Raw genomic sequence first — 27,770 nt, forward strand, 5'->3', positions numbered from 1 at the left:
AGCTTCAGGACAGGTCTGATTTATAAACGGGAAAAATGCGTATGTATGGCATGCGCCACGTTTCTCCATTTACATTTTTTTTATTTTTAAATACACTGTCTTTTCAGAAATGGCGCAACAGTTATGAGGCCCCAGAACTCCAGCCCCAGTCCAGAGCTCCTGCCCCAGTCCAGAAGTACAACCCATCCAGAACTCCATCCCCAGTCCAGAGCTTCAGCCCAATTCCAGAGCTCAAGCCCAGGAACTCCAGCCCTAGACCAGAACATCTGCCACAGAACTCCAACCCTAGACCAGAACATCTGCCACAGAACTCCAACCCTAGACCAGAACATCTGCCACAGAACTCCAACCCTAGAACAGAACATCTGCCACAGAACTCCAGCCCCAGTCCATATTGGCCCCGGCTTTAGCCCCAGTCTAAATGAGCCTCAACCCCAACCTTCGCTTCAGCCAAGGGATGCATTTGTTCAGCACGTTGGGAGCCCACACCCAACACCACATGTTCCAGATTGATTGCAAAATAGAGGATATTAAGCCCTTCATGATGTGCTTAGCTTGAATTATTACTTTTTTTGTGGGATCTCATCTAAAAAGAAAGGGAACACTGTCACAACTTTGCTGTCATATGAAGGCAAATGAAATGAAGAAACTGAGAAGATATGCAGTTAAAAAAAACTTTTGTTTAATATGGTTGTATTAACTATAATGAGCATGTCAAAATTCCAAACATTTTGTAAACCCTTGCACCCAAAAGATTTAGCATTCCAGAGATAACAGCTTGCCTTTGGTACATTCCTCTAGTATAGATGACACAAAAACATCAACATAGCTGGCTGTAAGGGGCGAGGTAGCCTAGATGAAGTACATTATAGGGGCATTATCACACAGATTAATCAAACCCCAAATAAACACCCGTTTAATCCAGACAGCTGTTGAGTCTGGGGGAGATGTTATTGTGGATTACAGTCTGGGGTCTGATTGAAGGACTGGTGATGTCATAGCTGATATTCACTGGAGGGCATGGGGCCAGCCCTGGAGTGGACCTCCTGAGGGAACACATCTGGGTTCTAGAGCACTGACCGCGTTCCTCCCAGAACTCCCACCCACCAACAACGGATTAGAGGAGTGAGGTTCTGAGCCAAATCTGGGCTGGACCCCTAAAATGTCAGCTCTCCGAAGCAAAGACAGAGCAGCATGATGATGTAGCCGGGCTAAACTAGGGTGGATCTAATCTCTAATCTAATGAATGCGAACCCAACCCTAATAGAGAAGCCCTTACTTACAGCCTCAAGAGAGAACAGACTCATGTTGTAACAAAATGTCATTGTTTTTCTATAGATTAGAACATAGCCCCGGGGGATAGCCTTTACCTTGTGTGCTGAGGCTATTTTCCCAAGTATGGTACTCAAGGGGTCATCTTTTGAGTAAAAACATGTATTAACGATCACCTAAGAAAAACAAATCATGGCCTAATCCTTGTGTCCACAGTGCCATCCATCTGTCTCACTCAGCGAGACAGTATTTTGACACCCCTAAAAAATATTCTCAATATTCAAATTCACCCCGTTCACATTAAAAGCGAGGATTAGAGGATTACACAAACACAGTATTTATACCATGATTTGTGTTACACTGCAAGCAAGCCGTGTGATGACTTGATTGTTTATAACTAGGTTGGTGTCGTAGACAGCCAAACAAAAACCTGGATGAGACGGTTGTTTTCATCCACCAGAGTATGAGCAATGATCTGCAGTAAATAACTGAAGTAGGAACACAGGTTTTACTAAACAAATTAATATACAAAAACACATCCCTATTGTATAATTTGGCCGAGGGACAAGCGTCCATGTTCACGTCCCATATCTATGCACTTAAGGCTGAGGGGGAACCAAAGATGTAGTCTATATCCCTTCCCTGCCACTGACAGGGCAAAATGGTGTCATAATGGAGGGACATTCATGTGGAGAGAGCTCCAGTGTGCTGTGTTTAAACAGTAATAGAGCCGGACTGCTCCCTAGAAGACCGCCCCTTACCCCTTTATTCTCTGTGAATGGCTGAGTGTTCCAAATCTGATACAACAATCAGTCATAACTGCCCATTGTCCCGCTCTAAATTCCCTTATTCAGCTTCGATTAGTGCAGTGAGGCGCGGAGACGGGTGCTCCCGGGTCACTTGGTTCCATATGTGGGGTCCATCTCAGCACAGGTGCACAGGGGTTCCCAAGGAAATATATTGCAGGTAGGGCTGGGCGATATGTTGAATTAATTCGAATGTATGTTTTTCAAATGCCGGCATCGCAGAATCTGCTTGTTCTCATGTTGTCTTTTTGGTCTCGTCTCGTTCGCTCCTTCTGTGCATCTACCCATTTATACCAGAGACCTGTATACAATGACGATATGCTCAATGGGAGTCGTTGTCCCAAAGGCGGGAAGGCAGGCGACAAACTTAGGTTGAAAATAAATAAGAGCATAGAAATGCATTGGACAGATTTTGGCGAGAGTGAAACCTCACGCTTCACCTCTTTCTCCTAAGATCCTCCACAGCAACAAAGATGAGAGATCACTTCTTCCTCTCTGACAAACAGTTTCAATTCGCTATTTGCATTTGAGAAACACATGGAGACCTTTTACTGTAATAGGAGGAGAAGTTAAACAGGGTGTTTCGAAAGGTTGTTTGAACTCCTCAAATTTCGAGCAGAGCAGACACTACTAAAACGGATGCATCAATGAACATTCAATCCAGAAAATGAATTTTCAGTTTGTCGCATACGCATTACGGTACCACCTATCGCTAGCAGCATTTTAGTCAAATAAAGATTGTTATATACTTGCTGTTTCAGTCTGTGTTTAAATAAATGTGCAATAAGCATAAAACACAAAAAGGAATTGGCAACTTGTTCTCATTCTGAGAAATAAGGTAGGCCACTTGATTTCAACATCTGAACAAAGTGGACAGGGTTGTGTTTATCACAATTCAACTGTTTTTCCTTGCTGAAATCAGAGATTGTGAAATTATACCTAGATCAAAGTTGCCAAAACATAATATAAATATTAGGTGGCTACTCACTAGCATGTGGGCTTGTGCTTGAGATATTGGTGTTCATTTTTATGCCTGCTACATTATTAGTGAATGTGCATTATATGCATGGTTCTGGTTAAATCTGTAACAAAACAAAAAAACAGATCAGTGACAATTGCAAAAAAAGCAGGTACAACTATTTTTTATACAATTATCAGGTCTTGTGGTTGTGGAAAGCATATTCTGCCTTGGTATAATTTCAAAAACTCTGAATTCATTAGATTATTGCAGACTGTTTAAAAAAGCAGAGTAATTCATCTTTAAAAATTGCCCATAAGTATGAAAAAGATTGAGATGAGTTAAGCCATATCGCCAAGTCCTATTTTGATCACTTCCATGAAAAACAAACAATATCTGGGTTCAAGTTTAGTTGAAAAACAAAGGACATTTCTTGCATCAATTTTGAATGCTATCTGAAGTGTTTATTCATTGCACATTCTTTGTGACAATATTATAGGCCCACAAGAGTGGATATGCACTTTTTCAACTGAAAGACAATGCCCACAACTTAATGATGACTTTACACGATTAAAGTCATTAACTTTTTATGGCTGCAGGGGCAGTATTGAGTAGCTTGGATGAAAGGTGCCCATATCAAAACGGCCTGCTCCTCAGTCATAGTTGCTAATATTTGCATATTATTATTAGTATTGGATAGAAAACACTCTGACGTTTCTAAAACTGTTTGAATGATGTCTATGTGTATAACATAACTCATATTGGCAGGCAAAATCCTGAGTTTAAATCAAAACAGGAAGTCAGAAATCTGAGCTTGTATGTATTCACCAGAGTCCCCAATGAAATCCCCTTGAATGATGTTGCACTGCCTAAGGGTTCCACTAGATGTCAACCATCAATAGAAATCATGAGGCTTCTATGTTGTTGTGGGAGTGAATGAGAGCAGAATATATCAGATGTCCATCAAGCAGCCATTTTGTGATCTCGCCTTTTCCTTCATGGTAGTCACTTGCGTTCCATGGCTCACGAAGACAAGAAGGAATACTCCGGTTGGAACTTTATTGAAGCTATATGTTAAAAACATCCCAATGATTGATTCTGTACCTAGTTTGAAATGTTTCTTCGATTGGTAATATCACTTTTTGTCCGATATAACGCTGACCAGAATTAGCGTTTCAATATGTATACCAACCATGTATACTAACAAAAGAAGGTATTTGGACATAAATAACGGGCATTTTCGAAAATAAAAAAAATCATTTATTGTGGACCTGGGATTCCTGGAGTGCTTTATGATGTAGATCATCAAAGGGAATATTTATCATGTAATTTCTTGTTTATGTTGACGCCATCTTTGCGGCTGTGGTGTTTTTCTTTTGAGCGCCGTCTCAGATTATTGCATGCGTTTCTTTTTCCGTAGTTTAAAAAAAATCTGACACAGCGGTTGCATTAAGGAGAGGTATATCTAGAATTCCATGTGTATAACTATATTATCATCTACATTTATGATGAGTATTTCTGTTGAATGATGTAGCTATGCAAAATCACTTGATGTTTTTGGCACGTTAGATAGTTAGTTCCAATGTAAACTCCATTTTTTTTTATATAAATATGAACTTTATCAAACAAAACATGCATGTATTGTGTAACATGAAGTCCTATGAGTGTCATTTGATGAAGATAATTCAAGGTAAGTGATTAATTGGATCTTTATTTCTGGCGGGGCTGGTTTTCTTTTTATAATCCGTGATTGACTGTAGACCCTGCCACATACCTCGTGTCTGAGCCGTTGAATTGAGATTCTACTTTGTCTCTATACTGACGCTTAGCTTGTTTGATTGCCATGCGGAGGGAATAGTTACACTGTTTGTATTCGGTCAAATTTCCGGTCACCTTGCCCTAATTAAAAGCAGTGGTTCGCGCTTTCAGTTTCACGCGAATGCTGCCATCAATCCACGGTTTCTGGTTTGGGAATGTTTTAATCGTTGCTATGGGAACGACATCTTCAACGCACATTCTAATGAACTCGCTCACCGAATCAGCGTATTCGTCAATGTTGTTGTCTGACGCAATACGAAACATATCCCAGTCCACGTGATGGAAGCAGTCTTGGAGTGTGGAATCAGATTGGTCGGACCAGCGTTGAACAGACCTCAGCGCGGGAGCTTCTTGTTTTAGTTTCTGTCTGTAGGCAGGGATCAACAAAATGGAGTCGTGGTCAGCTTTTCCGAAAGGAGAGCGGGGCAGGGCCTTATATGCGTCGCGGAAGTTAGAATAGCAATGATCCAAGGTTTTTCCAGCCCTGGTTGCGCAATCGATATGCTGATACAATTTAGGGAGTCTTGTTTTCAGATTAGCCTTGTTAAAATCCCCAGCTACAATGAATGCAGCCTCCGGATATATGGATTCCAGTTTGCAAAGATTCAAATAAAGTTCGTTCAGAGCCATCGATGTGTCTGCTTGGGGGGGAATATACACGGCTGTGATTATAATCGAAGAGAATTCCCTTGGTAGATAATGCGGTCGACATTTGCTTGTGAGGAATTCTAAATCAGGTGAACAGAAGGACTTGAGTTCCTGTATGTTGTTGTGGCCACACCACGTCACGTTAACCATGAAGCATACGCCCCCTCCCCTCTTCTTACCAGAAAGATGTTTGTTTCTGTCGGCGCGATGCGTGGAGAAACCAGCTGGCTGCACCGACTCCGATAGCGTCTCTCCAGTGAGCCATGTTTCCGTGAAGCAAAGAACGTTACAGCCTCTGATGTCCCTCTGAAATGCTACCCTTGCTCGGATTTCATCAACCTTGTTGTCAAGAGACTGGACATTGGCGAGAAGAATGCTAGGGAGTGGTGCACGATGTGCCCGTCTCCGGAGTCTGACCAGAAGACCGCTTCGTTTCCCCCTTTTACGAAGTCGTTTTTATGGGTCGCCGGCTGGGATCCATTCCGTTGTCCTGGGTGAAAGGCAGAACACAGGATCCGCTTCGCGAAAGTCATATTCTTGGTCGTACTGATGGTGAGTTGACGCTGCTCTTATGTTCAGTAGTTCTTCTCGACTGTATGTAATGAAACCTAAGATGACCTGGGGTACCAATGTAAGAAATAACACGTAAAAAAACACGTAAAAAAACAAACTGCAGTAGTGGAGAGGGTAGTAAGTTTTAAGTTCCTCGCCGTACACATCACAGACAAACTGAATTGGTCCACCCACACAGACAGCCTCGTGAAGAAGGCGCAGCAGCACCTCTTCAACCTCAGGAGGCTGAAGAAATTTGGCTTGTCACCAAAAGCACTCACAAACTTCTACAGATGCACAATCGAGAGCATCCTGTTGGGGTGCATCACCACCTGGTACGGCAACTGCTCCGCCCACAACCGTAAGGCTCTCCAGAGGGTAGTGAGGTCTGCACCACGCATCACCGGGGGCAAACTACCTGCCCTCCAGGACACCTACACCACCCGATGTCACAGGAAGGCCATAAAGATCATCAAGGACAACAACCACCCGAGCCACTGCCTGTCCACCCCGCTATCATCCAGAAGGCGAGGTCAGTACAGGTGCATCAAAGCTGGGACCGAGAGACTGAAAAACAGCTTCTATCTCAAGGCCATCAGACTGTTAAACCTCTTAGAGCTCTAGGGGCGCTATTTCATTTTTGGATAAAAAACGTTCCCGTTTTAAGCGCGATATTTTGTCACGAAAAGATGCTCGACTATGCATATTCTTGACAGTTTTGGAAAGAAAACACTCTGAAGTTTCAGAATCTGCAAAGATTTTGTCTGTAAGTGCCCCAGAACTCATTCTACAGGCGAAACCAAGATGATGCATCACCCAGGAATTAGCAGAATTTCTGAAGCTCTGTTTTCCATTCTCTCCTTATATGGCTGTGATTGCGCAAGGAATGAGCCTACACTTTCTGTCGTTCGCCCAAGGTCTTAGCAGCATTGTGACGTATTTGTAGGCATATCATTGTAAGATTGGCCATAAGAGACTACATTTTCCAGAGGTCCGCCCGGTGTCCTTTGTCTAAATTTGTGCGTAATCTTCAGGTGCAGGCATTTTCTCCTGGGATTCAGGAGAGAAAGCATGTTTCCAAGAACGATGTATCAATGAAGAGATATGTGAAAAACACCTTGAGGATTGATTCTAAACAACGTTTGCCATGTTTTCAGTCGATATTATGGAGTTAATTTGGAAAAAAGTTTGCGTTTTGAGGACTGAATTTATGGATTTTTTTTGGTAGCCAAATGTGATGTATAAAACGGAGCTATTTCTAATACACAAGGAATCTTTTTGGAAAAACTGAGCATCTGCTATCTAACTGAGAGTATCCTCATTGAAAACATCAGAAGTTCTTCAAAGGTAAATGATTTTATTTGAAGGCTTTTATGTTTTTGTTAATGTTGCGTGCTGGATGCTAACGCTAATGCTAACGCTAAATGCTAACGCGAAATGCTAACTCTAGCTAGCTACTTTTACACAAATGATTGTTTTCCTATGGTTGAGAAGCATATTTTGAAAATCTGAGATGACAGTGTTGTTTACAAAAGGCTAAGCTTGAGAGACGGCATATTTATTTCATTTCATTTGCGATTTTCATAAATAGTTAACGTTGTGTTATGCTAATGAGCTTGCTGATAGATTTACACAATCCTGGATACAGGGGTTTTTTCATAGCTAAACGTGACGCAGAAAACGGAGCGATTTGTCCTAAACAAATAATCTTTCAGGAAAAACTGAACATTTGCTATCTGAGAGTCTCCTCATTGAAAACATCTGAAGTTCTTCAAAGGTAAATGATTTTTTTGAATGCTTTTCTGTTTTTTTGTGTAAATGTTGCCAGCTGAATGCTAATGCTAAATGCTACGTTAGCCATCAATACTGTTACACAAATGCTTGTTTTGCAATGGTTGAGAAGCATATTTTGAAAATCTGAGATGACAGTGTTGTTAACAAAAGGCTAAGCTTGAGAGCTAGCATATTTATTTCATTTCATTTGCGATTTTCATGAATAGTTAACGTTGCGTTATGGTAATGAGCTTGAGTCTGTATTCACGAACCCGGATCCGGGATGGGGAGATCAGAAAGGTTAAACAGCCACCACTAACATTGAGTGGCTGCTGCCAACACACTGACTCAACTCCAGCCACTTTAATAATGGGAATTGATGGGAAATTATGTAAAATATATCACTAGCCACTTTAAACAATGCTACCTAATATAATGTTTACATACCCTACATTATTCATCTCATATGTATACGTATATACTGTACTCTATATCATCTACTGCATCTTTATGTAATACATGTATCACTAGCCACTTTAACTATGCCACTTTGTTTACATACTCATCTCATATGTATATACTGCACTCAATACCATCTACTGTATCTTGCCTATGCCGCTCTGTACCATCACTCATTCATATATCTTTATGTACATATTCTTTATCCCCTTACACTTGTGTCTATAAGGTAGTCGTTTTGGAATTGTTAGCTAGATTACTTGTTGGTTATTACTGCATTGTCGGAACTAGAAGCACAAGCATTTCGCTACACTCGCATTAACATCTGCTAACCATGTGTATGTGACAAATAAAATTTGATTTGATTTACTAGAGTACTACTACTCTACTAGAGGCTGTAAACAAGCGAGTCGGTGGCATTCTCTCCGAGCCTCTACTGTGTCGCCACCATGCTCGATGCTATGTACAAGGACTGCTACTTCGACACAGACAAGAAACATGGTTTACGTGAAAATATTAGACACAGCTGGACAAGATGTAAATGAACAGTGACAGTATGCACCGAGGAAGAGAGGCTGCGGACAGAGAGGTGAAACCTCACTGCTTGACATGTATGATGAAATCCTGGTTGAGACTGAACAACGAAACAGCACAGCAAGTGAAAGAAGGCGGTTTTGATGATGTTTTACTGGTAATGCGGACATACGTAAATGTGTGTGGTGTGTGTGTCACCTTTATTTAACTAGGCAAGCCAGTTAAGAACAAATTCTTATTTACAATGGCGGCCTACCCCGGACGACGCTGGGCCAAATTGTGCCCCGCCCTATGGGACTTCCAATCACGGCCGGATGTGATACAGCCTGGATTCAAACCAGGGACTGTAGTGACGCCTCTTGCACTGAGATGCAGTGACTTAGACAGCTGCATCCGTGTGTGTGTGTTTAAGTATTTAACTGTACTAGAATGCTTAAAAGGTCGCAAAAATGTAAAATATTGGTTATCAATATCGGCCAAAAATGTAATCTCGGTGCATCCCTAATAACAATAGATGGTGAAGTCAAATATACTTGTTTTCATCTGTGGCAAAGTTTTCCCAAATTTGTATTTTATACATTTAACGAGGCAATTATGCTTATGACAAACCCAGGTCCAGAACAAGCCTAGCCAGCTGGCTAATCTTTTGAATATAGTGTAGTAAAAAATAAAAATCATGCGTAAGACTTGTTAGATAAAGTGTGTGACTGCATGTGAGCGGAGAGAACAGCAGAAGTGCAGCAGCCTGTTCTGCCAAGGCCAGCTCTGACATGGTGAAAGTTGGGGGCCATGTTTATTTTCCAGAGAAGGAGCCGTCTGCACCTCCTGCAAGCGGCCCCAAACAGCCCTGTGACCTTTGCACCCGCAGAGAATGGTAACAGGAAGTCTGACGTGGTGACACACTCCATCCTTCCCATTCAGGCCATTTCCTCTGTCTCCTCTGCTAATCCCATCCCTTTATCTCACCCTCTCCAGCATGAACAAGGGCCTTTTTGTCTCACTAAAGGGTATGGAAATAAGAACTATGAATTTTACAAAGAACCTCCATTACTGTGTGATTTACGTTGATTATTTGATCAGCTCAAAACAGCGCCAACAATGGCTTAATTTAAAGGGAAGTCAAAGCTGTGTTTACCTTGAATAAAAATCTAAGCTTTATCTTTTGACATGCAAGCTCACATCTCCAAACTACACAAACAAAAATCCGTCAGCAGCTTAATTAAGCTCCTTAGAAAAATCTATTCAGTTCAATCCCTTGGGTAATGAGAGCAGTCAAGCACTTCCTTCTATTTCTCTTTAGCTGCGACTGAGAACGAGAGCTGTCCAAAAGAGATGATTAGGGGGTATAGCCTCCTCGGTTTACTTAAGCAACCTCCTAATAGTAGATTAAAGACCTTGAGGATCCCTCAGTTTGTAGTGTTAGAGGAAACAGCAAGGGGCTGTGAACACGACTCCAATTAGTATTCCACGATGGGGTCAGGCACTTTTCAGGCAGCCAGAGAGGACCCTTGGAAGGACCAAGGGTTTGAGGTTATCACTGGCATCACCCTAAAGAGGCGGAAATCAGTGGTGCAAACATTTTCCTGATGGAAAAGTGGGAAGTGACACAGGGCATTCTTGATTTTCCAGTCCTGCTGCCCCAGTAACCAGAAATGTGGGGCTGCACTGCCTAAACATCTTGTTTATACAGCTTGGGGTTTTATCACTGCTCCACCATCCTGCAAGAGACACTGATATTTAGGCTAGAACAGCAGAAAAGCAAGCAAAGCTAGAGATACCTGTAGCCAATGTTCCCTCTTAGTTGCACGCGGGCGTGCAGCTCCTTGGGACTTCCGCACAGAGAAGCACGAGATTGGAATTCACTCAATTTTCTAGCGTTTTCCCCATTAGTTAGCACTATCAACTGAGGGAATTGCGAAACATACCGAAACAAAAAACGTACTATACAAGACTTCGTATACAAAATTAACTATGCAAGAGATTTTGTTTTAGGCAGAACGTACAAGAGCACAAAATGTTTTTGTTGTCTTCGAGGCAGTATTGTATTTTGAGACAGGCTTGAATAAGCTAAGTAGCCAATAGGCAGAGGGTAGCATATCTGGTCTAATTCTCTGTAATAAATGGTATGGGAATAATGATGCATATTATTTGGTACATTAGGATTTTTTTTAAATAGCCACAGTAGCCTACTTGACCACTTAAAACAAACTAAAAACATGTACAGCATCCATGTTCACAGTAAACGAGCGCGGGAAGTTGCACAGAATTTTCAAAGTTCAAGTTTGCGCTCAGCAGACGTGAAATTTGCTTGGTGACCGAAAAAGGGAACACTGCCTGTAGCATATGTACAGAGGGGGGCTTCAAAAGAGTACAGGGGGTGAAGAACATCCGTGCCTCTGACTTCACTAGTTGTGTAATTTCACTAAACTAATATGTTTACCTATTTTATGTAGCACATCAAACAGATCCTTGTGCTTCTAGACAGAACATTGAAAGATCCCCTATGGTAGGGCCCTATGATTTCCGCAATGCGGGAAACACGGACAGAAAAGCGAAATTTGGTCATAAAAATGGAATCAACTGTAAAACGTGGAATAAGCAAGAATTTTCCCTAATTTGGCTGAATTTGTATTTTTTAATTTTTTAAAAGTAGGCCTAATTATTGTAATAACAAATTAATTCAGAATTGTAAAATTACAGACGGGTAGGCATAGAGAAATAATTATGTTTTCGATTGGGGTGTTTTGAGAGGGGGAACAAGGAAAAGCAGTGTTAGCCAGAGCATGCCTCTTCAAACAACCATTACTAGTGCAAGCGCATCAGAAGATTGAAGACAAAAAAAAATTCAGGATTTATTGGCTGTGTGCGCGCCGAGTCTGACATCCGTCAAACTCACCTGTCCCGTGTGTTCGACCAACATATGATTGCCGTTCTACAGAAGATCCGTGGGAAGAAGTTTGCAGTGGTTGTTGGCGAGACAGGTGCAAAGGATTGAGGCGCTCTAAACGTTGTCAATGGTGAGTTAACAGCCTATTAATATACCATTGCAACATTCTGCAATGTGAATTGTCCGCATGCAAATTGTGATATTCCAAAAGATGAGCTATCGTGGTGAAATATAGTGATACATAATGTCAGCAGCAGCTGTCTGCCTCTCCATCTAGCTAACTATCGCTGTTTCTATATTGTTTACACTTGAAATTTAAATAACACTTATTTTGTAACAATATTATTTTAGGTTAAAACATCATTAAAGTTTTCCAGTATCTTTCATTGCAGGTGTTGAAAATCAGTACTTTCTGGTGGATGTCATTTTCATGGACAGCAACTACTCAACGTTTTCCCAAACTATACTAGCCTCCCTCCACTACAACGATCTGAACCTGAATGATACCTGGGCAGTGATCACAGATAAGGCATCCTACTGCCTGAAGGCATACAAGGTGGTTCTGAAAGGAGTGATGCCCAACAGTGTCCATGTAACCCGTCTCTGCCATGCCATCAATCTGGTGGGTGAGATCAGGCAGCACTACAAATAAAAAAGAAAACGCCCCCTTTTCTGGACCCTGTCTTTCAAAGGTAATTCATAAAAATTGTGACGACCCTCCCACTCGGTCTGCCGTATTCTTTATGTTTGCTCTTGTTTTCTGTAAATAGGATGTTGGTAAGCGAAGCTGGGAGGGTCATCAGCGACATGGGACACACCTGGGCCCGGTTGTGTCCCGGGATAAATACACCTCTTACCCATTCATTGAGGAGACTCTCTCCATGTAGACACACTGACATTTTTGTGGTCGTTTTATTTGTTTGCTTTGTCACCTTTCAACACCCCTCATTATCACATTTATGCACGCAACCAGTCACACTGGTGATTGTTGACTACACACACACACAATTGTTAATTGCATTTAGTTTACTTCAGTTAATAAATATTTTGTTATTCCTTAACTCCACGTTGTCTCCCTTTTTGTTACGAACTTCGAGCCCGTTCGTGACAAAATCCAAATACCTACACAGATCTTCATTGTAAAGGGTTTAAACACTGTTTCCCATAATTGTTCAATGAACCATAAACCATTAATGAACATGCACCTGTGGAACGGTCATTAAGACAAACGGTTTACAGACGGTAGGCAATTAAGTACTCAGACTCCTAAGACAGCGCTACAGGGAGACAGGACGGCCAGCTGATTGTCCTCGCAGTGGCAGACCACGTGTAACAACACCTGCACAGGATCAGTACATCCGAACATCACACCGGCGGGACAGGTACAGGATGGCAACAACAACTGCCCGAGTTACACCAGGAACGCACAATCCCTCCATCAATGCTCAGACTGTCCGCAATAGACTGAGAGAGGCTGGACTGAGGGCTTGTAGGCCTGTTGTAAGGCAGACATCACCAGACATCACCGGCAACAACGTCGCCTATGGACCAGACAGGACTGGCAAAAGGTGCTCTTCTCTGACGCGGTTGTGTCTCACCAGGGGCGATGGTCAGCTTCGCGTTTATCGTCGAAGGAATGAGTAACGCTGTGCGTTACAGGGAAGACATCCTCCTCCCTCATGTGGTACCCTTCCTGCAGGCTCCTCCTGACAAGACCCTCCAGCATGACAATGCCACCAGCCATACTGCTCGTTCTGTGCGTGATTTCCTGCAAGGCAGGAATGTCAGTGTTCTGCCATGGCCAGCGAAGAGCCCGGATCTCAATCCCATTGAGCACGTCTGGGACCTGTTGGATCGGAGGGTGAGGGCTAAGGCCATTCCCCCCAGAAATGTCCGGGAACTCGCAGGTGCCTTGGTGGAAGAGTGGGGTAACATCTCACAGCAAGAACTGGCAAATCTGGTACAGTGCATGAGGAGATGCACTGCAGTAACTAAACGCAGCTGGTGGCCACACCAGATACTGACTGTTACTTTTGATTTTGACCCCCTTTTTGTTCAGGGACACATAATTCCATTTCTGTTAGTCACATGTCTGTGGAACTTGTTCAGTTTGTTTCAGTTGTTGAATCTTATGTTCATACAAATATTTACACATTAATTTTGCTGAAAATAAAGTTGACAGTGAGGATGTTTCATTTTTTGCTGAGTTCACTTCTGTTTCATCACTTTTGACATGGATGAGATCTGTCTTCTTCAAGAAGCCTGCCAGAAAGAGAAGATGGGTGAGCTTCCTCATTATGAAGGAGTTTGTGCAGGCCAAGACTCTTCCTGAAGCAGTGAGCTCCAGATGGAGTAGCTGGTTTGATGCAGTGAAGTACCATGCAGAGCATGTTCATCTGTACAGAGTTTTTGTTGGCAGAAAAGTCACCATCCCAGGCAGTCACAAACATCCCCAGGCAGTCACAAACATCCTCAGCCAGCTGGAAAAAGAGGAGAAGGTTGCTGCATTGTTGCCTAGATTCTTGCATGACTTTCTTTCATTTGTAATTTAACACCTAGTAGAACTCAGTATTGAAGCACTTGCCTTGATAAAACAAATTGTGCAATGTTGTGTTGCGTCATTACAAATGTACTGTTATGTTATAACATTTTATTCATTCACATTAGACACTTTGATGATAAAATGTGTTAATTGTAAAACACCGGATTCATAATTTGAACGGGGAAAAAAAACGGAATTTCATAGGGCATCACTCCTGTTGGGTATCACTCCTTTCAGAACCACCTTGTATGCCTTCAGGCAGTAGGATGCCTTATCTGTGACCACTGCCCAGGTATCATTCAGGTTCAGATCGTTGCTGTGGAGGGAGGCTAGTATAGTTTGGGGAAATGTTGAGTAGTTGCTGTCCATGAAAATGACATCCAAAAATAAAAAAACACGATACATTTAGTGGTGGTAACATGTTTCATGAGCTTAAATCAAAGATCACAGAAATGTTCCATATGCACAAAAAGCTTATCGCTAATTTTTAAACAAATTTGTTTACATCCTTGTTACTGAGCATGTTCTTTGCCAAGATAATCCACCCTCCTGAAATGTGTGGCATATCAAGAATCTGATTAAACAGTATGATCTACATCAACGTACAAGACAGCATGTTCCAGTTCCCGCCAATATCCAGCAACTTGGCACAGCCATCGAGGAGGAGTGGGACAACATTCCGCAGGCCACAATCAACAGCCTGATCAACTCTATGTGAAGGAGATGCGTCGCACTGCATAAGACCAAATGGTGGTCACACCAGATACTGGACGGTTTTCTGATCCATGCCCATTTGTTGTTTTTTTAAATGGTATCTGTGACCAGACGCATATCTGTATTCCCAGTCATGTGAAATCCATAGATTAGGGCCGAATGAATATTTCAACTGACTGATTTCCTTATATGAACTAACTCAGTAAAGTCTTTGAAATTGTTGCATGTTGAATTTAGATATTTTTGTACATTGTAACTTCTCAAAGTACTCCTATACTGCGGTCACTTGCCCTTCTCTGTAATTTTTCCAAGTGTTAACGACGGTGATGTAGAGGTGGAGAATCAACTCAAAATATTTACTCCTGGTGTCAACTCCCATTTCTGAGTGTCAAGATTTGATTCCGCTAGGATTCGATTCCTAAGATTCAGTATTTTTGTAATGGAGACATTAGTTGCCATAATTCGGAGAACAAACTCTCTTTCATAGCAAGCTACCGAAGGACAGAGAGAGAGGGGAGGGACACAGTTTAGGCAGGTCAGCCACCAAGCAAACTGAGTAAGAATCTGTAGGCAATCAATAGCTGCATCTTCGTACTCCCATTCTTCTCTGCAGATCCTCTCAAGCTCTGTCAGGTTGGATGGGGAACGTCCTTGTACAGCTATTTTCAGGTCTCTCCAGAGATGTTAGATCGGGTTCAAGTCTGGGCCGCTCATTCAGAGACTTGTCCCGAAGACACTCCTGTGTTGTCTTAGCTGTATACTTAGGGTCGTTGTCCTGTTTGGAAGGGGAACTGTCGCCCCAGTCTGAGGTCCTGATCGCTCTGGGTTTTCATCAAGGGTCTTTCTGTACTTTGCTCCGGCAGCTTTCCCTCGATCCTGACTAGTCTCCTAAGTCCCTGCCGCTGAAAACATCCCACAGCATGCTGCTGCCACCACGATGCTTCACCATAGGGATGGTGCCAGGTTTCCTCCAGACGTGACGCTTGGCATTCAGGCCAAAGAGTTCAATCTTGGTTTCATCAGACCAGAGAATCTTGTTTCTTATGGTCAGAGTCTTTAGGTGCCTGTTGGCAAACTCCACGTGGGCTGTCATTACCTTTAACTGAGGAGTGGCTTCTGTCTGGCCACTCTACCATAAAGGCCTGATTGGTGGAGTGCTACAGAGACGGTTGTCCTTCAAGAAGATTCTCCCATCTCCACAGAGGAACTCTGGAGCTCTGTCAGTGACCATCAAGTTCTTGGTCATCTCTCTGACCAGGGACCTTCTCCACCGACAGCCCAGTTTGGCCGGGCGGCCAGCTGTAGGAAGAGTCTTGTTGGTTCCAAACTTCCTCCATATTAGAATGATGGAGGCCTTTAATGCTGCAGACATTTCTTGAGTACCTATCCCCTGATCTGTGCCTCGACACAATCCTGTCTTGGAGCACTACGGACAATTCCTTCGACCTCATGGCTTGGTTTTTGCTCTGACACACACTGTCAACTGTGGGCCCTTACATAGACAGGTGTGTGCTTTTCCAAATCATGTCAAATCAATTGAATTTACCACAGGTGGACTCCAAGTTGTAGAAACATCTCAAGGATGATCAATGGAAACAGGAATCACCAAAGCTCAATTTTGAGTCTCATAGCAAAGGGTCTGAATACTTATGTAAATAAGCTATTTCATTAGTATTTTTTTGTTGACAAAAACATTTAAAAACCTGTTTTTGCTTTGTCATTATGGGGTATTGTGCGTAGATTAATGAGCGGAAAAGGCTATTTAATTAATTTTAGAAGACTAAATTAATAAAATGTGGAAAAAGGTCAAGGGGTCTGAATATTTTCCAAATGCACTGTATATAGAGACATGGTGGCTTACTACTTTAGCAAGTCATTTCTGATCACGGTTTACTTTTGTTTAGCTCTACCAATGAATGAAGCTTGTTGCAAACAATTTTGGTTGGGAGAATTGTGTAGAGCTTTGAAGTCAACTGAATCAAAAGCCTTGTGTTGGATTGTAAAGGTAATCTTTGAAAAATGCTTGATATGAAACTGTCTGAGAAGCAACAGAGTTTTTGTTCCAGAGGCGTGTAACTTTTATTTGTTGAGCCATTCCATAGAAGCCTAAACCATTGTGACAATCCCTGTGGAAAAACAGTGGCCATGGCAGGATGTCAGGAACACAGGACTCTAAAAGCGGGATGTTCCCATAACCCTTCCGAATGGTTAAGCAATCACTCTCACAGTGCACACCCAGAATTTGGAGACTGAGCGTCATGGAGAGGGGTCTGTTGCAAAAATGTTCAAACAGGAATAAATCCCCACCTCACCTTTGTCCAATCACAATCTGAGGTACTTACCTGTAGCGACAGAACAAGGTTGACATTTCAGAGCGCTGGCATTTCTTCCTCTTTTGCAACAATTAAGAATTGGCATATCAGTTGTTCTAACAGCTGTCAGTGGTGCCAATTTACAGCAGTTTATATATACTTTTTTATATATATAATGAGAAAGTCAAGTTGAAACCTTTTCAACAGGGTTCTTTTGAGTACACAGAGCCAAGCTGAATGCTACATTTAGCTTAGATTGAGTCCAACCACCATGGAAACTAGATAAGAGGAGACAAGTGTTTAGGCATCCTTAGGTACTGAACCAAGGAAAGGGGACATGTGTCACCTGACCTCATACTATCTTGTTGTTACACTAAAGAGATAACATGAGCGGTTGCCTGAAGTAGGTTAATGAGTACCCTATGCTGCAGCTTTTCCCACTCGTCCTCCCATACACCAGAGATGTTTCTCAACCAGATAATTCGCCTTCAGTCTCCTCAACCACTGAAGCTAATGGAACATGAACCATGGATTAACCCTAAACCAAAGTCTAGGCAAAATCCGTTACAGCGTGATTCCAGTTCAACTTTCCATGAACCACAAACGTAGTGCTGCATGTGCTCAGAGACGTGTCCAAGAAAGGAATCTCAAGGCTGCATAAGAATAGGCCAGGGGGTATATAATAGCACTGCAGTGCTCAACAAGCACAGCACCAGATAGCCTGCTTGAGAAGTCCTACCCCTACATTTTATCAGGCATGGCCCAAAAGTATCAGAAACAAACCCCAGGATGGGTTGCACTGTAATTTCCCATCGAAAGGTTTAACATCAATAAGAGTACCATAGCTCTTGAACTTCTAGTAAAATATATTACCCTTCTACCAATAGGCTAATGCAAAACATTTTGGACAGTCATTTACCAAGCTGCAAAAACTCAAGTAACGAGCAAATCTACTGAACTCTGTGACAGGGCACCATCATGCAGTTTCACACAATAACTCACTGTTCCATGTACTGTCATGCTAGCCACTGTCTAATTAGGAGATAATCAACCCCCCCAAATGTCTCATTAGGACATCTGACAAGCCATAATGAGGCACTGTATTCACTTTCATCCTCTCAACAAGTGAACTTGCAAGTGATTTGCAGGCAGAACTATTGATGAGTAATGAAGCATTACTTAGTAATGAATGGTTGATGATAAATACCTCAGATGTACAGTACCAGTCAAAAGTTTGGACACCTACTCATTCAATGGGTTTCTTTATTTTTACTATTTTCTATAATGTAGAATAATACTGAAGACATCAAAACTATGAAATAACATATGGAGTCATGTAGTAACCCAAAATGTTTTAAAACAAGTCAACATATATGTTATATTTGAGATACTTCAAAATAGCAACCCTTTGCCTGATGTTAGCGTTGCACACTCTTGGCATTCTCCCAACCAGCTTCATGAGGAATGCTTTTCCAACAGTCTTGAAGGAGTTCCCACATATGCTGAGCACTGGTTGGCTGCTTTTCCTTCACTCTGTGGTCCGACTCATTCCAAACCATCTCAATTGGGTTATGGTCGGGTGATTGAGAGGCCAGGTCATCTGATGCAACCCTCCATCACTCACCTTCTTGGTCAAATAGCCCTTACACAGCCTGGAGGTGTGTTGGGTCTAGAGGTCAACCGATTATGATTTTTCAACGCCGATACCGATTATTGGAGGACCAAAAGGCCGATACCGATTAAATCGGGCGATTATTATTATTATTCTTTTAATAATGACAATTACAACAATACTGAATGAACACTTATTTGAACTTAATATAATACATCAATAAAATACATTTAGCCTCAAGTAAATAATGAAACATGTTCAAAAAGTGTTGGAGAAGAAAATAAAAGTGCAATATGTGCTATGTAAGAAAGCTAACGTTTCAGTTCTTTGCTCAGAACATGAGAACATATGAAAGCTGGTGGTTCCATTTAACATGAGTCTTCAATATTCCCAGGTAAGAAGTTTTAAGTTGTAGTTATTATAGGAATTATAGGACTATTTCTCTCTATATCATTTGTATTTCATTAACCTTTGACTATTAGATGTTCTTATAGGCACTTTAGTATTGCCAATGTAACAGCATAGCTTCCGTCCCTCTCCTCGCTCCTCCCTGGGCTCGAACCAGCAACACAACGACAACAGCCACCATCGAAGCAGCGTTACCCATGCAGAGCAAGGGGAACAACTACTAGAAGGCTCAGAGCGAGTGACGTTTGAAACGCTATTAGCGCGCGCTAACTAGCTAGCCATTTCACTTCGGTTAAACCAGCCTCATCTCGGGAGTTGATAGGCTTGAAGTCATAAACAGTGCAATGCTTGACGCACAACGAAGAGCTGCTGTCAAAACGCACGAAAGTGCTGTTTGAATTAATGTTTACGTGCCTGCTTCTGCCTACCACCGCTCAGTCAGATACTTGTATGCTCAGTCAGGTTATATGCAACGCAGGACACGCTAGATAATATCTAGTAATATCATCAACCATGTGTAGTTAACTAGTGATTATGATTGATTGTTTTTTATAAGTTTAACGCTAGCTAGCAACTTACCTTGGCTTACTGCATTCGCGTAACAGGCAGTCTCCTTGTGGAGTGCAACGAGAGAGGGGCAGGTCGTTATTGCGTTGGACTTGTTCACTGTAAGGTTGCAAGATTGGATCCCCCGAGCTGACAAGGTGAAAATCTGTTGTTCTGCCCCTGAACGAGGAGGTTAACCCACCGTTCCTAGGCCGTCATTGAAAATAAGAATGTGTTCTTAACTGACTTGCCTAGTTAAATAAAGGTATATAAAAAAAAATAGAAATAAGAGCGGCAAATCGGCACCCAAAAATACCGATTTCCGATTGTTATGAAAACTTGAAATCGGCCCTAATTAAATCGGCCCTAATTAAAATCGGCCATTCCGATTAATCGGTCGACCTCTAGTTGGGTCATGGCCCTGTTGAAAAACAAATAATAGCGGGACTAAGTGCAAACCAGATGGGAATGCTGTAGTAGCCATGCTGGTTAAGTGTGCCTTGAATTCTAAATAAATCAGACAGTGTCACCAGCAAAGAACCCCCACATCATCACACCTCCATGCGTCACAGTGGGAACCACACATGCAGAGATCATCTGTTCACCCACTCTGCGTCTCACAAAGACACCGTGGTTGGAACCAAAAATCTACAATTTGGACTCATCAGACCAAAGGACAGATTTCCACCGGTCTAATCTCCGTCCATTGCTCGTGTTTCTTGGCCCAAGCAAGTCTCTTCTTATTGGTGTCCTTTAGTAGTGGTTTCTTTGCAGCAATTTGACTATTAAAACCTCTTTGGGCTATGGGGCAGTATTTTCACATCCGGATGAAAAGAGTTCACAAAGTAAACTGCCTGTTACTCAGGCCCAGAAGCTAGGATATGCATATAATTGGTTTCTTAAACTGTTAAAATCATGTCTGTGAGTATAACAAAACTGAAATGACAGGCAAACCCCCCCCCCCCCCCCCCATGTCACTTTTATTATAAGGCGAAATCCTCCCCGATTGCAGTTCTTAGGGCTTCCACTAGACGTCAGTCTTTAGAGAGAGTTTAAGGCTGGTTTTTGCAAAAATGAGGTAGAAATTGTAGTTTTTCTAAGTGACTCCCATTTTAGCTGTAGTGTTTTCATGCACATGGACGAGAGCGCATTCTTTTCGTTTATCTCCGGTAAAGACAATAATGATTCTCTGTCTTAAATGTTATAGTTTATTTACGTATTAGGGTACTTAAGGTTTGATTATAAACATTGTTTGACTTGTTTGGATAATTTTATTGGTAACGTTTGGGATTCATTTTGTATGCATTTTGATGGAGGGAAACTGGTGGATTATTGACTGAAGTGCGCCAGCTAAACTGAGTTTTTATGGATATAAAGGACTTTATCGAACAAAAGGGCCATTTGTAATGTAACTGGGACCTTTTGGAGTGCCAACAGAAGATCTTTAAAGGTAAGGCATATCGCTATTTCTGACTTTTGTGTCGCAACTGCCTGGTTGAGAAATGATTCGTCATGCATTTGCAAGCAGGGCACTGTCCTCAGATAATTGCATGGTAAGCTTTCGCCGTAAAGCCTTTTTGAAATCTGACACAGCGTCTGGATTAACAAGATGTTAAGCTTTATTTTGATGTATTACCATATTTATGAAAGTTAAATATTTACAATACTGTAGTTTGAATCTCGCGCTCTGCAATTTTACCGGATGTTGTCGAGCGGCACGCCTAGCCGTAACAGGTTTTAAGGCCTGATTCACACGGTCTCCTCTGAACAGTTAACATTGAGATGTGTCTGTTACTTGAACTCTGAAGCATTTATTTAGTCTGTAATCTGAGGTGCAGTTATTCTAATGAATTTATCCTCTTCCTTTCCTGTGGCGGTCCTTCCTTTCATCATAGCGTTTGATGAATTTTGCGACTGCACTTGTAAAACTTTCAAAGTTCTTGAAATGTTCCGGAAGGACTGACCTTCACGTCTTAAAGTAATGGACTGTCGTTTCTCTTTGCTTATTTGAGCTGTTCTTGCCATTATATGGACTTGGTATTTTACCAAATCTATCCATCTTCTGTATACCACCCCTACCTTGTCACAACACAACTGATTGGCTCAAATGCATTAAGGAAAGAAATTCCACAAATGAACTTTTAACAAGGCACACCTGTTAATTGAAATGCTTTCCAGGTGACTACCTCATGAAGTTGGTTGAGAGAATATTTTGATTTGTTTAACACATTTTTGGTTACTACATTTTTGGTTACTACATGATTCCATGTGTTACTTCATAGTATTGATGTCTCCACTACTATTCTCTAATGTAGAAAATAGTCTAAATAAATAAAAAACCCTGGAATGAGTGTGTGTCCAAACTTTTGACTAGTACTGTATATCATTACGATGCTGGGCCAATTGTGCACCGCTCTTTGGGACTCTCAATCATGTCCAGATGTAATGCAGCCTGGATTCGAACCTGGGACTGCAGTGACACCTCTTGCACTGAAATGCAGTGCTTTAGACCGCTGCGCCACTCGGGATCCATCAGAAAGATAGCTAATTATTTTGTTTTCCAAGGACCCTGAAAATGGAGGCAGGGGGAGAACCTATTCAAGTCAGTAAATATATTTGTTATGATAAAAAAATATATATTATTAGCTAGGTAGCATGCTACAGTAAGTTTGTGCAAGCTAACTCAAATGAGCTGCTAACGTAATGTTAGGCAGCTAGCTAACTTAACATACTGTATAGCCAGTGAATTAAATATCACCAGCTAGCCAACTTCATATTAGCTAGACTAAGTTAGCTAGTGGTTTACAGCCACAACAGAACAGCTGTTGTTTACAAATGCACCAGAAGTTTTTTGGGGTTCCAGGGTTCACTTCCGCTCCTGCTGAAAAAGCTGTGAAATGTCTATAGTTACGGTTTGGGTGAGGTTTTAATTACACTTGGCTTTCTTCCAATGCAGCCTGTCCTGCCATTTGGGTGTCTACAAGTGAGGCGTGTCCTTGAGCTCAAGGCAAGCCATCTGTCATTAGTCTACATGGATTTGGTTGGAAGTATCACACAGATGCTACACAGAGAGAGAAGAGCTTTGCAGACTGGTCTCAGAATAGATGTAACATAGGAAATGTAAATCCAGGACACTCAAATTAGTATGATATCTTACATTTGGTATGGTTACACAAGAAAGGTTACTTAAGGCAAAAAGGGGGGTGGTTGGTCGGGGTTAATGGGTGGTCTTCTATCGGGAACACCAAGCAACCCAAAGTTTGCGTGTTCGAATCGCATCACGGACAATTTTAGCAACTACTCACTACTTTTTAGCTACTTAGTATGTTAGCTGACCCATCCCCACATGTCAAACTCATTCAGCAGAGGGCTCCCCTCACCTGGTTGTTTGACACCCTGCCCTAACATACATCAAAACCTTAACCATAGTATCCCAAACTCTGTCCTCGGCACTCCAATGGGTGCATGTTTTGGTTTTTGCCCTAGCACTACACATTTGATTCAAATAATCGTCAAACTTTGATAATTTTAATCAGATGTGTATTGTTACGGGGGGGGGGGGGGGCTGACGGTGTTTGGTGAACGCTGTCCTGGAGCAAGCTGACGTTAGCCACAACCAATTGTAATTCGTACTATATTACGTAATATACGCGTAGCAAATTCGTAATATATCATGCGAAATGTATGACGGACATCCACACGAATACATACCATGTGAAACGTAACATACGTATTCTTACTAAATGTGTCTCGGATTTACGTAAAGAATACGAAATGCTCAGACCACGTTCCAGATTTATGATCTTACGTTACAAAACCATCACATTCATTCATTGTAATGACGTGCTTGATTTAAGTGGCCAAGCATCCTACACCCACAACTTTAGCAAGATTGTGCCAGATAAGTCCATTTAAAAGCAAAGTGTCGCTAGCTAAAGTTAGCGTGTATCAATCAGCTAGCTAGCGGTCTGTTTTGCGCGTGAAATCAAAACATACACTGGCGGTAACTGCACGTGTAATGTCTGCAGGCGTGATTCCATTTGAAAGCATTATCAAAGGATTTGAGTTACAGCAAAGAAAGCCAACCGATACGTAACTAACGTGTTTATTCATTACGGTAAGCCTATGTCAATGTCAACTTTTTACGAATGCAGGTAACGTTACTAGCAACACTTCTCAATCGCGTAGCTAGCCATCTCATAAATCCTAGACGTAACCAGTGCAGTATCTGTTAGTGTTGTCTGCGAGCTATAGTATTATTTACCCAAGTAAACAGTAGTTGGGCACATCCTGAAATGCATAATGATGTCGATAACTATCGTTAGCTAGACAAACTTGCATGAGCTTCTAGCCAACTCAAAGGAGTTCCTCTGAGGTATAAGAAGAAGCCTCTGAACCTCTGAGGTATAAGAAGAGGTTCCAACAGAAGGTAACCATGTAGACCATGGTTATATAAAATGATTGAGGATTAACTAGCTACAACTTGCTTATATAAGGCATTCATGTTTCACAAAGAGTCAGATTTTTCGGGCAAGCCAGCTGTCATGTAGTAAAAGGTTGGATCCCAATTGAGAACCAGTCATAGATAACGATAAGTGTAGAACACAAACATGCCATGCCCATTACCTCTTAAAAAACGTGGTCAAGGAACAGATGGAGATGCTCCAAAACTGACCAAGGAAAATTAATTTAGCTGCCTGGCTTGCTAGCCTACTAAGTGAAAAACCTTTTTTTTTATATACAAATGTTCACGTTTTATAAGTACTCATGTTTACCTCACTTTTATCACTGACTACCAATTAGGTTGCACCATGGCTAATCAACTTACCTGATGCAGTTCAGATGAGATAAGAAACACTTTCAGAACGTGGCCTCATAAAAATATGCTCTGGTCAACCTCCCAAATTCTAAAATTGAAATTCCCAGACCAAAAATTAAAATCTGTCTGGGAGAAAAGGCAACTCAGTCGATCACACTAGCCCCGCCTCGTAAAAAAAAAAAAAAAAACAGGTGCTTCATATCATTGGCTTAGTCATTTTACAAGTTTCCTGGAATGCATTGTGATTGGTTCCGCTACCAGTCTGTAAATGTAGTCGTTTTTCTATTGGCGGTCTACAATTTGCAAGTGTATGAAGAGTTTGGCGTGGAAGTGGCTCCCACTACTGAAAATGTATTGTAATTGCAATGTTTTTACATTTTACTGATTGCAAGAAACATTATGAACACCTGCTCTTTCCATTACATAGTCATAGACTGAACATGTGAATCCAGGTAAAAGCTATGATCCCTTATTGATGTCACCTGTTAAATTCACTTCAAACAGTGTAGATGCGGGGGGGGGGGGGAGGGGAGACGGGTTAAAGAAGGATTTTTAAGCCTTGAGACATGGTTTGTGTATGTGTGCCATTCAGAGGGTGAATGGGCAAAACAAAATATTGAAGTCCATTTGAACGGGGTATAGACGATAAGTGCCAGGCGCACCAGTTTGAGTGTGTCAAGAATTGCAACACTGCTGAGTTTTTCGCACTCAACAGTTTCCTAAAAGAAGGCTCCGCCACCCAAAGAACATCCAGCCAACTTGACACAACTATGGGAAGCATTGGCATCAATATCGACCGCCGTCCCTGTGGAACGCTTGACACCTTGTAGAGTCCATGACCTGACAAATTGAGGCTGTTCTGAGGGCAAAAGGCAGTACTACTCAATATAAGGAAGGTGTTCCTAATGTTTGGTACACTCAGTGTAATATTGTAATGATCCCATGATATTTGGTTGACATGTTGCCTTTCAATTCCTTTTAGAAATTAATGTGAAGCAGAGACAACACCATATCATTTTGACCTGGACAGACTAAACATTTTTTTTTAAATGGAGTGAATTTGTATCAAAGAACAGTGTCGTGTGTTCAACAACCGCAGCATCAGATGACATATCAACAGCTTTACTTGGCAAAACAAATAAAAGACTGGACCACCTTGCTGCAGGGTAGTGCAGCAGCACGCACAACAACCATTAGCAATTTCACTTGCCATCAAATATCCATTACATAGCAGATATTCTGTTGTGGGCACTGGGGATCAATATACCATTTTATGTTTAGGAGGTTGAGTGTGCTTTATTAATGCATCGATTACCTTTTAAATGTTTGTAGTGTAATGAATCAATGGGCTGATGGCCTTGTCTTTGTTTATAACCTTGATCTAGACGTGAGCAAATCAAATTGTATTGGTCACATGCGCCAAATACAACCGATGTAGACTTTACAGTGAAATGCTTGTTTATAAGCTTTTCCCCCACGACCAGAGTAGAAAAAGACAATGGTAACACAAGGAATAAAATACACAAGACAACAGAGTAGCAGCAGTATATGAGAGTAAAAGTGTGTGTGTGGTGTCAGTATGTGTGCGAGTGTCAATGTAGTGCGTGTGAGCATGTATATGGTGTGCGTATATATAGTCTAGTGATTATACTAGACTACTTATATTTACTGCACAGGGAACATTAAAAGGAAAACCACTCTGCTAAAAAAATGCATTAGCCTACAGTTGATACAGTCCCAAAATATTTTGCATATCAGCAGTCAACTTTTCAAGATATTGTACTTTCGAGAAGCAAAGTGTCACTGGCCACATCATCATGATGATGCAAAATGCTAATAAAGAATTTTTCAACACCGATACCGATTATTGGAGGACCCAAAAAAGCCGATACCGATTAAATCGGACAGTTTTTACATATTTGTAATAATGACAATTACAACAATATTGAATGAACAATGAACACTTATTTTAATGTAATATGATAAAATCAATTTAGTCTCAAATAAATAATGAAACATGTTCAATTTGGTTTAAATAATGCAAAAACAAAGTGTTGGAGAAAAGTTAAAGTGCAATATGTGCCATGTAAAAAAGCTAACGTTTAAGTTCTTTGCTCAGAACATGAGAACATATCGGTTGATTGATGGTGTTTCCTTTTAACATGAGTCTTCAATATTCCCAGTCAAGAAGTTTTAGGTTGTAGTTATTATAGGAATTATAGGACTATTTCTCTCCATACCATTTGTATTTCGTATACCTTTGACTAATGGATGTTCTTATAGGCACTTTAGTATTGCCAGCCTAATCTCGGGAGTTGATAGGCTTGAAATGCGCTTTTGTTAAATCATCACCCGCTTGGAGAAGTTGAAGTAGGCTGTGATTCGATGATAAATTAACAGACACCGCATTGATTATATGCAATGCAGAACAAGATAGTTAACTTAGTAATATCATCAACCATGTGTAGTTAACTAGTGATTGTGAAGATTGATGGTTTTTTATAAGACAAGTTTAATGCTAGCTAGCAGCTTACCTTGGCTCCTTGCATCCACAAGGTCCTTTTGATGCTGCACTCATGTAAAGGTGGTCAGCCTGCCATGCAGTCTACTCCTGGATTTCAATGTAATCAGCATCCAAAAAGGCAGATTTACCGATTGTAATGAAAACTTGAAAATCGGACCTAATTAATCGGCCATGCTGATTATTCGGTCGACCTCTAGTTGTAACTCATAATAGGACTGTGTTACAGAGGTCTAAAGGGTCCCTCACAACACTCCTGTGATAGGGTCATGTCAAAAAGCCAACATCAGAAACATCAAACCATGATGAAACCAACATCTTAATTTCAGCCAACCAAATAACACATAAAATAGACTGAGGAATCACATTTTAAAGAGCAAATTATTTTGGTCAAAAGGTTTTGAAAGGTCAATTTCAAATAGGATTAATAAAGCACAAATGCAAAGAAAAATAGCCAAATATGCAGTTCTTGATACATTGCATGTTGACCCACGACTGCGTGGCCAAACACAACTCCAACACCAACATTAAGTTTGCTGACAACACAACAGTGGTAGGCCTGATCACCGACAACAATGAGACGGCCTAT

At 41.4% G+C, this 27,770-nt stretch overlaps 1 protein-coding gene across 1 annotated transcript in view; it reads right to left on the minus strand.

The window, feature by feature from the left end:
- The window catches only part of epb41l2 (erythrocyte membrane protein band 4.1 like 2), an 86,212-nt gene extending 61,383 nt beyond the window's left edge, over positions 1-24,829 (minus strand). Inside the window, exon 1 of the mRNA XM_036975738.1 lies at positions 24,670-24,829. The gene's annotated coding sequence lies outside the window, so the exon portion shown is untranslated. The remainder of the gene's footprint in view (positions 1-24,669) is intronic.
- Between the last annotated feature and the right edge of the window lie 2,941 nt (positions 24,830-27,770).

This window comes from Oncorhynchus mykiss, chromosome 4, assembly GCF_013265735.2.
Source record: "Oncorhynchus mykiss isolate Arlee chromosome 4, USDA_OmykA_1.1, whole genome shotgun sequence".
Classification (NCBI taxonomy): Eukaryota; Metazoa; Chordata; class Actinopteri; order Salmoniformes; family Salmonidae; genus Oncorhynchus; species Oncorhynchus mykiss.